This window comes from Vanessa cardui, chromosome 12, assembly GCF_905220365.1.
Source record: "Vanessa cardui chromosome 12, ilVanCard2.1, whole genome shotgun sequence".
Classification (NCBI taxonomy): domain Eukaryota; kingdom Metazoa; phylum Arthropoda; class Insecta; order Lepidoptera; family Nymphalidae; genus Vanessa; species Vanessa cardui.
Window position 1 is genome coordinate 341,570 of NC_061134.1, and position 15,276 is coordinate 356,845.

Consider the following 15,276-nt stretch of genomic DNA (forward strand, 5'->3'; position numbering starts at 1 on the left):
TTTATATGCTAGAAAATCGAGATATTATAATCTAGGTATTAGCGTGAAAACCCTGCACAGGTAAGCTTGGTGACAAATGAGCGCCAGATTGAAATCTACCGCCGTCATATGCAATTTTACTAACATGCCTCTGTGATAGATAGGGTTGCTAACATTGAAATAAAACTAGCTATAACGTATAGCTATAACATCCCAGCGTACGTGGTCACGGGTAGACGTCTACCCGTGACCACGTACGCTGGGATGTTAAAAATACTTAATATACGCGATTCAAATCCGTTATAGCTAGTTTTATTTCAATGTGTAATCGCGAAAATTTAAGACAACATTAGGGTTGCTAACGACTTTTATGTATGTAATATACCCCTTCATATCAAACTCCACCCTTTCATTAGTTAAATTAATGGATAAGTAAAACATGATGATAAAAACAAATTATTCGAATTGCCAATTTTAAAGGCGCGCTAATGATTCTGTCCAAGTGACAAAGAATGTCCCTGCTCTTGGAAGTGGCGTTGATTAATTATTTCGAAGACAAAAAAATGAAATAAAGCCAATTTCGGTAAAAAAAAGTGACAAATATTTTATATTTTTTTCTGATTTTGCAGCGATGTTCTGAAAAAATGAAATATTGGTCCAAAATGTGGCAACCCTGTTTGGTTGCTATATGGGCTTTTGGGTTACATGTTGCAGTATTTCTTTTGTATGAAATAGGTGGACGGGCAAATGAAACCCCTTAAATATTACGCAAACTTAATATTTCTTTGGGTTTTATTTACTTATATAACATATATAACTTAATATTTATTTGGTAGGACTTTGTGCAAGCCTATCTGGATAGTACCCATAATATATTCTACAGCCAAATGAGAATACTTACAATTTTGTATTCATGTTTGAAGGGTGGGTGAGCCAGTGTAATTACTAAGACAATGGACAATACAGTTCCCAAGGTTGATGGTGCGTTGGTGATATAAGGGCTGTGATCAGGTGGCATATTTCTTCAGTTATTGTAAGCCCTTGAGAATAATTAAATATCACGAATCTAAATCTTCTTAAGCAAATTCATTTTTTAACATTTGACTGTGTTTTGTTTCACAATATCCCGTTATTATAACATGTAAATTATTTATTCTTCGTATCATCGGAATTAAACCCGCGAACGTTTTTTATTTGTTTAGGTTCGCTTCGTTACCGCTACCTGCAGCTCATGTTCGGTCATTGTCTTGAACCAATATGAAAAGTAAAGATTTACTGTATTCAAAAGATTCTATATCATTAGCCTTAGCATGGTCTTGCAACATCCTTAGATTACTGAGCCAAAAAAACAAGTATATCACAATATTATAATTTAAATCATTTATATTCAATGGGGGCTGGTTATGAGAACACCATGTCAAATTTCCTTGGTAAAGAACTAAACTTACCGTCGATATATTTTCACGAACACCGACATGTGAGCCGAGTCCGCGTGGGTGGGTTCGCTCCACCCGTCACCATCTTACTTCTATATCACAGTACGGTCGCGCTTGTTGTATCGCGTTGCCTGCGCGTGCGCAACCTGCGCCGATCCTTGTGTTATATGCTGTGTTATTGATATCTTAACTCGTTCATTTTGGTAAGTTATACTTACAGTTATTGAAGTACGAAGTATGCAATATGTTTCGTCTTAAAATTGTTGATTTTATAGTTAATTGAATATTACTTGTATTACTCATAATAATATATCAGCGAATTTATAATGTGCTGTTGAATAAAAAAACTTATTTTATGTCCCAATATTCGAAGCAAGCTTTTTTTAAATTTTCTTGATTTTATAGTACTTAAAATAGAAAGGGCTAAGGCTATCAATAAATATTAAATTTGTTTATAGGCAAAGTTAAAAATATCTGCGTAATTTTATTAATAAAAATGAAAGCCAAAGTAAAATAGGAAATTTATTCTAAGTTACAATTCTCACGCCGATTATAATATGTCACCGAATATATCAAATTAATCTGTTAATTGATTTGAACATATATTATATTGTGATACAATAGCTATAACATCACGTTTGGTAACATCATTCGAAGCCCAGAGCACAAATATATGAAATCTGCGGAGATGACAGTGATGTTCTGGATAAATCATATGCAAATCAAAGTTAAAGAAGAGCAGATCTTAGCTCATTAGGATTATGGACAGGTTTGATGCGTTGCCCTTCCAATTTTAGTATTGTCTCTAAAGACGTTATGTCCATGCTTAGTATACCTCTCTAGTTTTTGGGTTTTAATGATATTTGAAGTTATTTAATTTTCAGTCAGCATCTTAATTCAGTTGTTATTTATGTACTTAATAAAAATAAAATTACACTAGTATATATAATAGATTTAGTTTAGATAAACAACTGTATTAATTAATTATTAATAATTTTATAAGTTGACGTAATGCACAAACACCTACGATTTCTTCGAAGCTCCAATAATTGTTCGTTCCTTTCTAGAATATTGTAATGTGATGTCATTTGTACAAAAAAAAACAGCGATTCGCATATCGGCACCTTGACACGAATAATTGCAGCGAGTATTGTAGTCTCATTACTTATTGACATACAAATAAATACTTCGCCAAGGAGTATTTAATTATATTTTATATCGGAAGGCAGACTGACTCATCCACCTGTTCAAACTTTTTCGGCACTCGCGTTTAGTTTTGGTATAACTGGTGAAGAAGATTCACGTTCAAAATCATCACCGTTTTAAGTGACAGCCGTTCATGTTCCACTGTCAGGCCTCCTTTCCATTTGAGTTATGGAGATTATTCCACCAAGCTCTGCTGTGCTATGCAGATTTAAACATGGATCGAAATTTTATCCAGGTATTCTGATGACTGTTCATACAAGTATCTTTGATCCCTCGTAACCTTCTAGTTACATTGGCTCATTCGCGCTTGAAACTGGAACACAATAACACTAATAATAACTGCTTAACGGTAGACTACGACGATCTTGCTCAAATCCTTGCCACCAAATTAAAACACATATTTCCTTACTTAGTATTGATTATTAATGAGAATTCATACTTATTACAAAACGGAAACACATCTGCGGTCTATACAAAAAAAAACTTTGAAGGCGTGAAAAACGATACCAAAAAAATACTATAAAAGGATTTCCTATGATATCATCGTCTGCATGCAGGGCGGTGTTTATAAAAGGCTCTAATTGCAAGCACGTAAACAGAGATGTACATCCTCACCTCGTCTGCGTCAAGCGACTTTATAAATTGCAATTCAAATTCCTAGGTCAATATATTATTATTCATATATTTGTATAACCTTATTCCTATTGAGTTGTTTCATTAGCGGCATCTGCTGCGTCAGGCAAACATGTAAACTAGATGCACATATTTATAGATCGCTTGTCTCTCGCCGCTGGCAGTCCGGAAGCTGATTGTCATTTGTTTAAATAAACGACAAAGGCTCTTGGGCGTTGAATTTGAGGATTGATATGCAGACCCCGATGACATTTGTCTATGCATACTCAACTGTTGGACAGGCTTTGATTTAATTCGAGATCCTTATCGACTACTTAGAGTATCAGAAGATAGCTTATAATCTTAGATGCACCTTCAATAATTGAAATGGTAGAAAAGATAAAGTATTTTTTCTTGCCGGTACTTCTCAGTAGAATCTACTATCCGAACCAGCTCGTTGCTTTATATTTCTTTTTTCTTTCTCTTTTTCTATTAGCTAATACCAAATTCTACATTTTAATATATCATGAGCCTACTCGAATAATTTTGATTGAAATAATGTGTGTCTATCATCACAGACTGATAACACATTTTATCCAAAACAACGAACAAAAGCACAAAGTCGCATTTATTAAATATAAGTATTAAGACGTTACATAAATTGCACAATAGCTCGCAAACTGCACTGACCAGCTCCAAGATGCGGTACCGTGAAGGTTTTATATTTATTCTGCTTACACGCAGACATAAACAAAATACTTATTACATACAAACTTTGTCCTTAACCCGCACATGATAAGGTTTGATTTACAACACCGTTACGTTTTAACGTATTAAGGTATCGAGTTATCTTAAACGTTTGAAGTAAAAACGGTTATAATAAAATAAGACTAAGTCGATCGTTGGAAATATTTTAATTGAACGTGACGGACTAACGGAAGTCAAGTGAAAAACTATTAGAAAATATATTTAGAACATAACCTAAGTAAAAAAATACATAATTCGAAATCGAGATTCGAATCGAAATCATTTCAATTTCGACTTATTTCTATTTACGTCTTACGAACCTTTGTATATTCAAAGTATTAAATAGTTACACCATTAAGTGTTCGTAATACGATTGTTTAGCTTTGCTAGTACAATCTTAGCTACAATTATGCTCACCCTAGGCTTCGCTACATTGTTGCACTATTTTACTCAAGTACATTTAAACTATCACACAATTCTACTTTCTATTCAAAAGGAATACGGACTAAAATACAGCGAACCAGTTATAATAGCAGTTACAATAATTTAAGTTCAATTGCGTGGAGAAAATGCGTTTATGGTATTAATAGATTTCCGATAGTAATTTAGACTCCGACTTATAGAGATAGTTACGAGAACAAGAGCTTAGAATGTAATTGTATACCTATTGCTTTGCTTAACTTGTAATAACTTGGAAATAATATTGCTGGAAATGATATCAAACTATAGTAAATATACCTTGATGAGTTCATTCAATGATGATAATGTACTCTAGAGTGACTTCGATGTTTTAGAGTGCAAGTTTTTCACACTCATAGGCACTCTATTGCTCCGATGGAATAGCCAATCTTAAACTACTGCAAATAGATCAGACACATGACCTTAACTTGCTTTCCGTAATTGCTGCTATCAGAAAACCCAATACCATTATAATGCACGGGTGAACCCAGACCTTTTAACCGTCAAATGAATGACAAAGAATTGATTTACATAATAGTTTATACTCACAAAAGTTATTTAAGAGTAGAATCGCTAACGATAGCAGAGGCGACGATCAGCGGATGTTTTCATGGATGTCGCTTGGCTTCCGTCAAAACAAACATTCATTGCTTGTTTAATTTCAATTGAAAACATCTTCAAATATTTTTCAAGCAAGATTGTTTAATATAGAGCATATAATATATACTTGTAGTAGGAAAGTAAGCTATTATTATGACATTTAAGAGGACCGCAGTTATCAGCGTATATATTAAGCGGAGCGCATAATAGTCTTGGTCTACGGCTCTTAAAATATGATTATAATTCTGATGTTATTATTTATCTTTATTAACGTTTTATTAATACAATAATCACAAGTTGGACATATTATATCTTAAAGTAGGCGTTATAATTCATATTGGTTGCAAATGTTTGATTCGGTTAAATATATGGCGCTTATTGATATTACGTTATTCGCCAACGTTGGTAAGGCTTTGCAGAAATAAACCAGATTGACCGGTATAGGGTTGGACTAACGTTTTTTTAGTTCTTACGATCTTTACCGTCTCTGACTATAATCGTGTTTTTTTTTAAAATATATAACATTTATAATAGGCCTGTTATGCAAAACGTTGTTTCATAGTTGATAAATGTTAATTATTTTAATGAACCTCGAATCGAAAGAACCTAATTAAGTATACGCTATATGTTTTCATAGTTTAATGATTTAGTTATTTTATTTCCAATTTAAATAAATATCGACGTAATAAATTTATAATAATGACATTATCAGCTCACATAATAATATGGAATTGAATATTTAACGTGTAGAGTTTCCATTAATATATCATTATGTATTTAACTACTCGATTCTACACGAGCTCTGATCACACAGCAGTATATTTCCAATTCGAGATGCAAATTTTTCATATTAAAATAATAATGAGTTCGTGTAATACGAACTATGTTTAACTTCGGCGACTATTGGTCGAATTAACGACACAGACATATTCAAATTGTGCCTGAAATACATTTAAAATTCGGATTATTTAAGATGTATCCCACATTACGGTGAATAATTTTATTGATTATTTTTCGGTCTATAAAGACTTTTCTTAGAATTTTAAACGATGTTTTTCTTCACCGCTGGGCACAAGATGAAATGTGAACACAAATTTAAGTATAATTGTGTGATTTTCCGCAATCTCTTATTTCACTAAAGTTTGCCGTGTTCTACCACTGCGCCATAGCGACTCCCAACTCCACATATTCTATACTATAAATTCAAAGAAAAGTCTGTCTGTCTGTATTTTAATGCATAACAAAGGACGACCAAACTCCAAAAAGCGAGCGAAGCCGCAGACAACAACAAGTGTGTCATAAATATTCTTAACATATCTAAAAATAATTTTATAATATTTGCAGTTTAATTTTAATGACATTTTTAATGTACACCTTACAAAAATCAGAACGTCTATAAATATTAATAAACTCTTAACATAGGTATTAATTTTTAATGCACAATGTTTACACTAAGAAACAAAATAGTAAAGCAACGAGAGGTAGAAAGGGTGTAAATCAAGTACGTAATGACAAAATAATCAATGGCTATTTGAATAATTAATAACTTGCGTTTGACAGCCCTAACAAGATCCGCAGCGAGGAACCAGTTTCCGCTACACACACGACTATGTGCGACTCGTACTCTGCGCCCGCGCACTGCGGGGTTGGATATTGCGATGCCTCACAAGCTATAAATACTCGGGATGCATCATAAATCTTTGAATAAAATTGTTATTTTTAATGCTTTTAAAGGACCGGTTAAATTTGCTAACAAGTTTCGAGCCTTAAAAAAAAGTTACATTTTACGATTTGTATGTGTTTTAACTCGTCTTATGACTAACAAAAGCTTTATTTTTAACAAAATAAGTGACCGACAGTCATAAAATATATATTAAATTTTTATTTTTTACATTCGTTTTAAAAATAAATGATGATGAGCATATATAGGGTGGGGGGTGTTGAGACAAGGGCCGAGAAAAGAAAATTTGTTTCAAAAATAATTTGAAGGCTCTCGCATCTATTGATTATTGGTTCAATGCTCTCAGTGGAGTATTCATAGTGGTGTGCCTATTAAGTGTTTAACTATTATGAAACATTAAAATTTTTATTTTTAATTATTTAATTTAATTTTTATTAACAAAACATGGTTATTTTGGTATTAGTATCGTGTACATACGCATTTAGTAAGAAGCGTTTATATTACAAACAGACACTCCAATATTATTACCTGTATATATTTAAGTTATAAGAAACGTTGAGAGGTTAATCGTATATAGAGGCTTAAATGCGAAACATTTTTGCCAGTTATGTCAACGTCACCGGTGACGCTTAAGACATTATAAAGGTAGGGAAAAAAACATAATCCCGAACCAATCAGCGATCAGCGTTTGGAATTTTGAACAGAGAGTGCTAATACTACGAATTTCATTTAAATTTTGTCATTAAAATTACAAAGGCACAAAAAAACTTGTTTTAAATCATTACAGAAATAATGATAAATACTAAACATTATATTAATAATAGTTCCGTAACAACGCCACTTTGTTTCTTAGAACTTTTGTGTTCTCAAACATGCTAATCTATGTATTCTCATGAGTAAGGTCAGAACTCGTTTATGGAACTAAATGTCTACTAGGACACATTCGTTGAGTTTATTTATCGTCTTTAAAACATCCGTGTTTTACTGTTTAAGGACATTTAAGTTATCGTAACGTAAAGTAACAGCCTGTAAATTTCCCACTGTTGGGATAAGGCCTCCTCTTCCATTGAAGAGAGGGTTTGGAACTTATCGTAGTCTAAACTAATATTATAAATATGAAAGTAACTCTTTCTGTCTTTTTGTCGCTTTTTCACAACCAACCCAATGAATCGCTTTTGATAAAATTACATATGAAGAAAATTTGAGCTCCAAGGACAAAGGCTACTTTTTTGTTCGACTCATGATAAACCATCACCCTAAAAGGCTAACGAAGCCATGAGCGACTAGTATTTAATATACGTAAAAATCGGTATAAATGAATACGCAAATAGATATGACTCTTATGATGGAAGTCAGATAATTATAAAGACGATAATAAGAATATTCTGAGATAGCCGTCTCAGTGCGCTCTGAGAGGGATGGAGTAAGAAATGGACCTTTTGTGTTCGTACTTACTGGTCCACTATTATAATTCTTCGCATATGGCTCATTATTACATTTTCATACAATCAATTTTCAGAAAAATTATCAAAGTTAATAAAAGTTTCTTTCCAAATCTTGGATACGGAAAGTGACTTCACAGTTTCCGTAAATAAATTCTACGAACAATCTTTAATATATCTTTAATATAAATAGTATACATTTGTTATTTATTACAGTATCTCAACGACGCTGTTGTAATATCAGACAGACGTGTCAAATATTTGCTTTTATATGTTTACAAACAGTTCCAACAATGAGACGACGCGCAAAAGTATTCGCCGAGCAATCGTTGAGACGGCTAACAGATAAGCATACTCGTATGTATCTATCATCGCGTGTTTCCACTGCAATCTATACTTCTATACTAATATTATAAATCTGAAATTGTCTCTGTCCGTCTGTCTTTAACTGTAAAACCAATGAACCGAATTCGACGAAATTTTCTATGAAGCAAACTTGATCTCAAAGGAAGGGCATTAGCTACTTTTTTTGCCTGACACATGACAACCATAATGTTGTCTTAAATTTTCGCGATTATTACACATTGAAATAAAACTAGTAAAATAAAAAAATATTAAAATTGGCGGTAGTTGTAAATAATATTTCTTTTGTACTTCAAATAGACAAATGTCACGTCAGTCTACCCGTGACCACGAACGCTGTAAAGTGCTCGAAATGTCGGGATGATAAAAATAATAAATTTACGCGATTTAAATCCGTTAAAACTATAATAATTAGTTTTATTTCAACATGAGAACCAACCCTCTAAAACGCAGCGAACCCGCGGGCGACAACCATTAGTTGATACATCGTAGTAGGTGACGGTATAATTGTTTATTCGAAAAGTCATCAATAATTACACAAAAATTTTAATGTTTTGTTGATTACAAAATTTACTGAATAGGCTCGACATGTCAACTCACAAGAGCCTAATGTATTCTTTTTTACAAAAATAATCTTCATGTAAATCCAAAATAAAAATAGTTTTAATGCTTATACTTAAATTGTGATATTGTCTGGTAGTCAAAATATGTAGGATAATTATAATAAATACAAACTGAAAAGATGCAACGAAAGCACAGACAACATATCTTGAAATATAAAAGCATATATTAGCTCATTTATATTACTGCAGTAAAAGTTAACCTTGTGGTACTTTATGCTTGGAGATCAATTATATTAGGTTTTGAAATTACCTCTATGATAAATGCTTTCTACTGATATTCAAAGTTCACGCAAAATAATGATCACAGTTTCAAATCAATCTACAGATAAATGTTTGCTCGTAACCGGTTTTTAAAACTTCTAATCGATACGTAAAAAGCCCAATAATTCTTCCAGATACCTGACATAATGGGAGATAAATGGTCAATTTGTCAATGTTGTATCTATGTAAATTTGCAATGGCACTCTTGCCATTAGGAATAAAGGAGAAATCAATACACGAAGCAACTAGTAAACAAATCAGGCCTCTGTAAAATAAACTATATATAACATAAGTCGTGATATCATACCGGTATCCTTATATAATGTTTTGAAGACGCTGACGTAACCGCAGTAGAATAAGATTTGTAACTTCGTGTAATGGAATAAATTGCCATATGCAGTAGGTGTTTCTGAATCGCTCGTGTCCTTAAGTCATCATTCTTTTCATGTTCAACTCCTGCGCATGTCGTAAATTTTAGACATGATTTACTGCCGTATTTTTATGTTCACGTAGGTGATCTAGGTATTATCTAGAATATGTCGCTTTTAACAATTCTAGAACACTGGTCTGGTTAGGTTTTTATGATACTTTGTTATTTATTACACAGCGGGCATAGATATATACTAATAATGTAAATGCGAATATAATTCTGTCTATCAGTACATTTGTCTGTCTGTTAAACTTTCTCGACTGAGTCACGGAACCGAATTCGATGCGATTTGGTATCGTCAACTTTGAACCCCAAGGAACTAGGCAATTTTTTTACCAAAATCTGAAACGAATACTGCAATATAAATTAATTAATTCCTTGGCAAAAACACAAAAATAAATAAAACGGTTCTATTTGTACAGTATGACAATTACCTAAAGTGGTTTTTGTAAGTCAACATGTGTTCACTTCAAGGACAGCTAGGCAGGCTGTTTAAGAATTTCATGCACATAGTCAAAATAAATTCCTACAGATGGATTGTATATAAAAATTGGCATTGTGGGTAATGAGAAGTAATGTGCATATGGTCTGTTAAACAGTTCCAAGCTGCGTACCGTGATCCTGAAATTAAATCTGCATCAACATCAACAAAACTATGCATCAACAAACGTAGCTGATTATAAAACAATGAAAGCACTTAAAGAAAGTCAGACTCAAACACTAGTTTTCTACACGTCCATATGTTTTCCATGATCTGTTCCGAATTCCCATATCCGGAGGATCACTTTCCGTCAATGTAGCTTCGTGCCGAGAATGGTAAATAGTCCGTGTTTTGAATTCAAATATTCTCAATTGGCAATAACGCCAAGTTCTCGGTCAGTGAAAGCGTTTGTATTTCTCATAGTTAGATCAGATTTTCTAATAAATACCAGCAATTATCTCGGAACGAGGTTCCTTTTTATGAAGGAAACATTTTGGCGTTTATTTCTATAAATATATTTATGATTTAAGAACTCAAGAGGCCAAGTGCGTAGAATAATTGAAACTATTTTATAAAAACTGTAACCCGGACAATCAGTGCTAAATTTGTGTGGGCTTCAAGTTATTGTGGTTATCAGTTATCTTGTGCTCAGTGAAGGAAAACATATTAATTCCAGGAAATCCAATAGGACCGGTGAACATAAGCTGCGAATTGTCTCCTCAAGCTAAATTATATGGCCTTATTTTACTTTTTAAGTTTCGTTCTTTGGTCAGGAATCGGAATTGCGATTCAACGGGGAAATGCTGATAGCATTCTTGCCACCATTGCACGCGGTCAAAATTTATACAGTAACTATTTTTAATTAATTTAATGTTATTAATTCATAAGCAATTACTGTAGTTGTTTTTTTTTTAAATAATTAGATATTAACTTACATACATACAAATATAATTATCATTTTAATTAGAATATAAATAAAATATGTATTGTCATTTATTGATCTGTTGTTAGGATCATATTACTTGTTTACCAACTTGAAGAAATCTCGTTAAAACGATCACCTTGTCGTGAAATAACTTAGTAAAGTAGTAGTTAGTAGTAAATTAGTTACTTAGTAAAGTAAAGTAAGTAAATAACGGCGTTACGCGTCGGTCAATGCTTATGCTTATTGAGAATTATTTAAATCTTTGACACGTCCTTTAACTTACGTAAGTAACACAAATACTTTTCATCATAGAACATAAGAAACCCGATATGATATTTATCTTGGATTATTTATATTCTATATAAAGTGTCACACTAAAATAGAACTGAAACAAACGATCTGACACTCGATAAACGACATATTACTTTACAGGTTTGCGTGAATTAAGAGCCAACTGTTGGCCACTATTTTATTCAGCTTTCTTGTCAAACTATTAATTTATGACTTCTCATCCTTTTCTATATATTATAGAGTTACAATTTATACAACAGTATTTCATTATAACGACTCAAAATTATTGATTTTCATTAAAATATATTATAAACTTTAAGTATAATTCTGTTCTATTGATTTATGTTACAAATATAACTGTGATTAATTAAGTCATAACTTGAATAGCATTTATACATGTATGTGTGTCGATTTTTTTAAATTGTTATTTCTCGAAAAGACACGCGCCATATAGGTATCAATGTTAACTAAAATCGTTACTTTTCTTTGGCTCATGGTCAGCGGTCGCTGAGTCAGATCGCGGTTCAAGGCTAACAAGGAAAGTTGTGTTATGCTCACCGACTTACCGAGCATAACATACATTACGCTACTGCACTTTAAAACATCGATACTATGTGAGCCGAGATGGCCCAGTGGTTAGAATGCGTGCGTCTTAACCGATGATTGCGGGTTCAAACCCAGGAAAGCACCACTGAATATTCATGTGCTTAATTTGTGTTTATAATCTCGTACTCGGCGGTGAAGGACAACATCGTGAGGAAACCTGCATGTGTCAAATTTCATAGAAATTCCGCCACATATGTATTCCACCAATATACCTACATTGGAACAGCGTTGTGTAACATATTATAAACCTTCTCCTCAAAGGGAGAGAAGGCCTTTACATTGAGACATTTAGAGGCTATTGTTGTTTTTGTTGTTGTTGATATTATGTCAAACATTACAATGCAGAATTGTCTTTGATATCTCAAGAGCCCAATCAATATCTGTTAAGCTATTGGAAAAACCGACATCTCACCGCAGGGCAAGATCGTGAAATATCTAACATTAGTTCGGTTTATAGCTAATACTCTTTGAAAACCGCTTTCAATTCGAATTGAACCGATTTCCACCATTCTTTATCTTTATAATTGTTCAAGCTTTGATTGTGACATAATTGTACAAATTTTAGTGTAAACGCAATTTGTTAATTATTTTGTATTAAGTAATAACTAATCCTGCTAATCCATTTAACGATTTAACGTAAGTTCAATTACCAAATTAATGTTAGTCTATGACTTATAATAAAATTCTCATATTATATATTTGCTGTTTTCGGAACATGCATTTGGTTTAGTTATTCAATGCGATACGTGAATTGGTACGTTATTTTAATATATTTGTACTCGTTCTTCAAATAATATCGACAACCGACGCTGTGTGTTGTGTTGTTTTTTGACACTTTCTATTGTTTTAAACTATTCTACGAATATACTATACGTAGAGCAGGATGTCTTACATTCGAGAGATGAGTCAGTGTAACCTGAAGTGCCACTGTTATGACGTTATACAAGAATTAAAACAAAGAATCATTATCAAAATATATTCATATTTTCCAAACAAAAACATAGACAAAATACCTATGCTATTACCAAAAAGGGCGATAACCTTTTTAGTGGTTCATTATTAGACACCGTTTTTAAACGATCAATACACCCGTATAGTTTTAAGGATTGTAAAGTTGACACTGGTATTAGTACCGTTGTTTGTTGTTGTACAGGGCACCATTTTTATAAAGTGACGTTATCACGTGCGTTAAATATAATACGCTCATACAGTGTTTCGAGTGTGGATTCTTTCCACTCGCCATGTGTTTTAACAAGTGTTATGGGCACTTGTAATTACATACATAAAGCCGAGATGACAGCGGCTGAAACTTGTGATTCTTAAACGAAGTTCCTAGATTCAAAACCATACAAGCAACTCAGATATTACAAATACACATATTGTAACGAAGTGTTCGATCATATTCTTGTAGTCGCTTTGAAAGTTGTGAGTCGGGATTTTAATTAAACGCTCTGACGTATTTAGTAACTCTACTTTATTAATTACTGGCGTCTATATTTTAGGCTTAGGCATGAGGTAAAATAGCCATTGGTTGAGGCCCTAAACTCTTGCCGATCGTGTTAAACTGGCGTTCGAACGGATTATTAGAGTAAGGGATTACAGATTGCAACAGTGTTGTAATGGTACACCATATAGCCTGCGTAGTAAGCTAGCCTCTCTTCACATTGCCGTCGCCAAAATTCTTAAAATGACATGATCCCATCATCATCATTATCGCCGATACGAACAAAGATTTTTTCGCGTATTTGTGGAATATTAATGAAGCTGATTATTTCTTTATACATTCATTCATCTAGTGTTCAACGTTGAAAAATAGTGTAGATGAAATCTTCACATATTGGTGGACCCTTCACACTCAAAGCTAACAATTGTCGCTTTTAAAACATTTTTGTCGTTGACATTATACAACTTAAGTTAAAAACCCGATTCGGAATATACATTTCATCGATTATAATCACGATCAAAATAAATACTTTTACGTGACAAATTACTTAAGTATCCGAAGTTTAACAGTAGAAACATAGCCAATATCCCAATATATGTTTTTATTTTGACGAGATTGATATCTGTATCTGTATTAAACTATATTATTAATGTTATAAATGTGCAAGTAACTCTGCCTGTCACTCACTCTTTCACTACCAAACCGCTGAACCGAATTTGATGACATTTGGTATGAAGCAAACTTGACAACCAACACCCTAAAAGTGAGCGAAACCACAGGCGACTACTAGTATCTACATATACGCATAATAATAATTAATTTTCGCTTCTTGTGTAATATAGAGCGGTAATTATATCTCGTGTGTCAGATTAATCAACTAACGTGACTCATTACATGGATATCTTGACCACCCATGTGCTTACGACATCCTAATCTTGCTAAGCCGTATCTGTATCGGAGAGATGGAAAATTAGTCCTTATTGACTAAGTCTTAAGAATTACTACAGTTTAATTTGAGTTTTTGTGCCATATGTCAAAACGAAATGCCAATGATCAGGTGCGGTCAGCAATGGGTTCAAACCTTTTTAGCTCTGTGACTGGTCACACTTTAAAAATTAGGTTCTATGAGATTGTGTTTGAGAGTTAAGCAATGTAGGAGAAGAAGAAATGTTAAACATATTTCCCAATATTACTATTTAGGTAATCTTTATGTAGTATAACACTTGGTGGTAGGGCTTTGTGCAAGCCCGTCTTGGTAGGTACCATCTCATCAGTTATTCTACCGCCAAATAACAGTACTCAGTATTGTTGTGTTCCGGTTTGAAGGGTGAGTGAGCCAGTGTAACTACAGGCATAAGGGACATGACATCTTAGTTCCCAAGGTTGGTGGCACTTTGACGGTGTAAGGAATTATAATATTTCTTACAGCGTCATTGTTTATGGGTGATGGTGACCACTTACCATTAGGTGGCCCATATGCTCGTCCGCCAAACTATATCATAAAAAAAATAATAACAAAGTCGTTATCTGCGCTTTGTGCGCTTTGTTTTTTACATATAAACCTTTGTGTCACTCGGTTTAATGATGAAAACCGCATCAAAATCCGTTGAGTAGTTTTAAAGATTTAAGCATACATAGGGATATAGGGACAGAGAAAACGATTTTGTTTCACACTATATGGTGATAACAA

At 33.1% G+C, this 15,276-nt stretch overlaps 1 protein-coding gene across 4 annotated transcripts in view; it reads left to right on the plus strand.

Annotated features, from left to right (window-relative positions):
* The window catches only part of LOC124534054 (titin), a 78,151-nt gene that overhangs the window by 15,548 nt on the left and 47,327 nt on the right, over positions 1-15,276 (plus strand). The gene's annotated exons all lie outside the window — the stretch shown is intronic.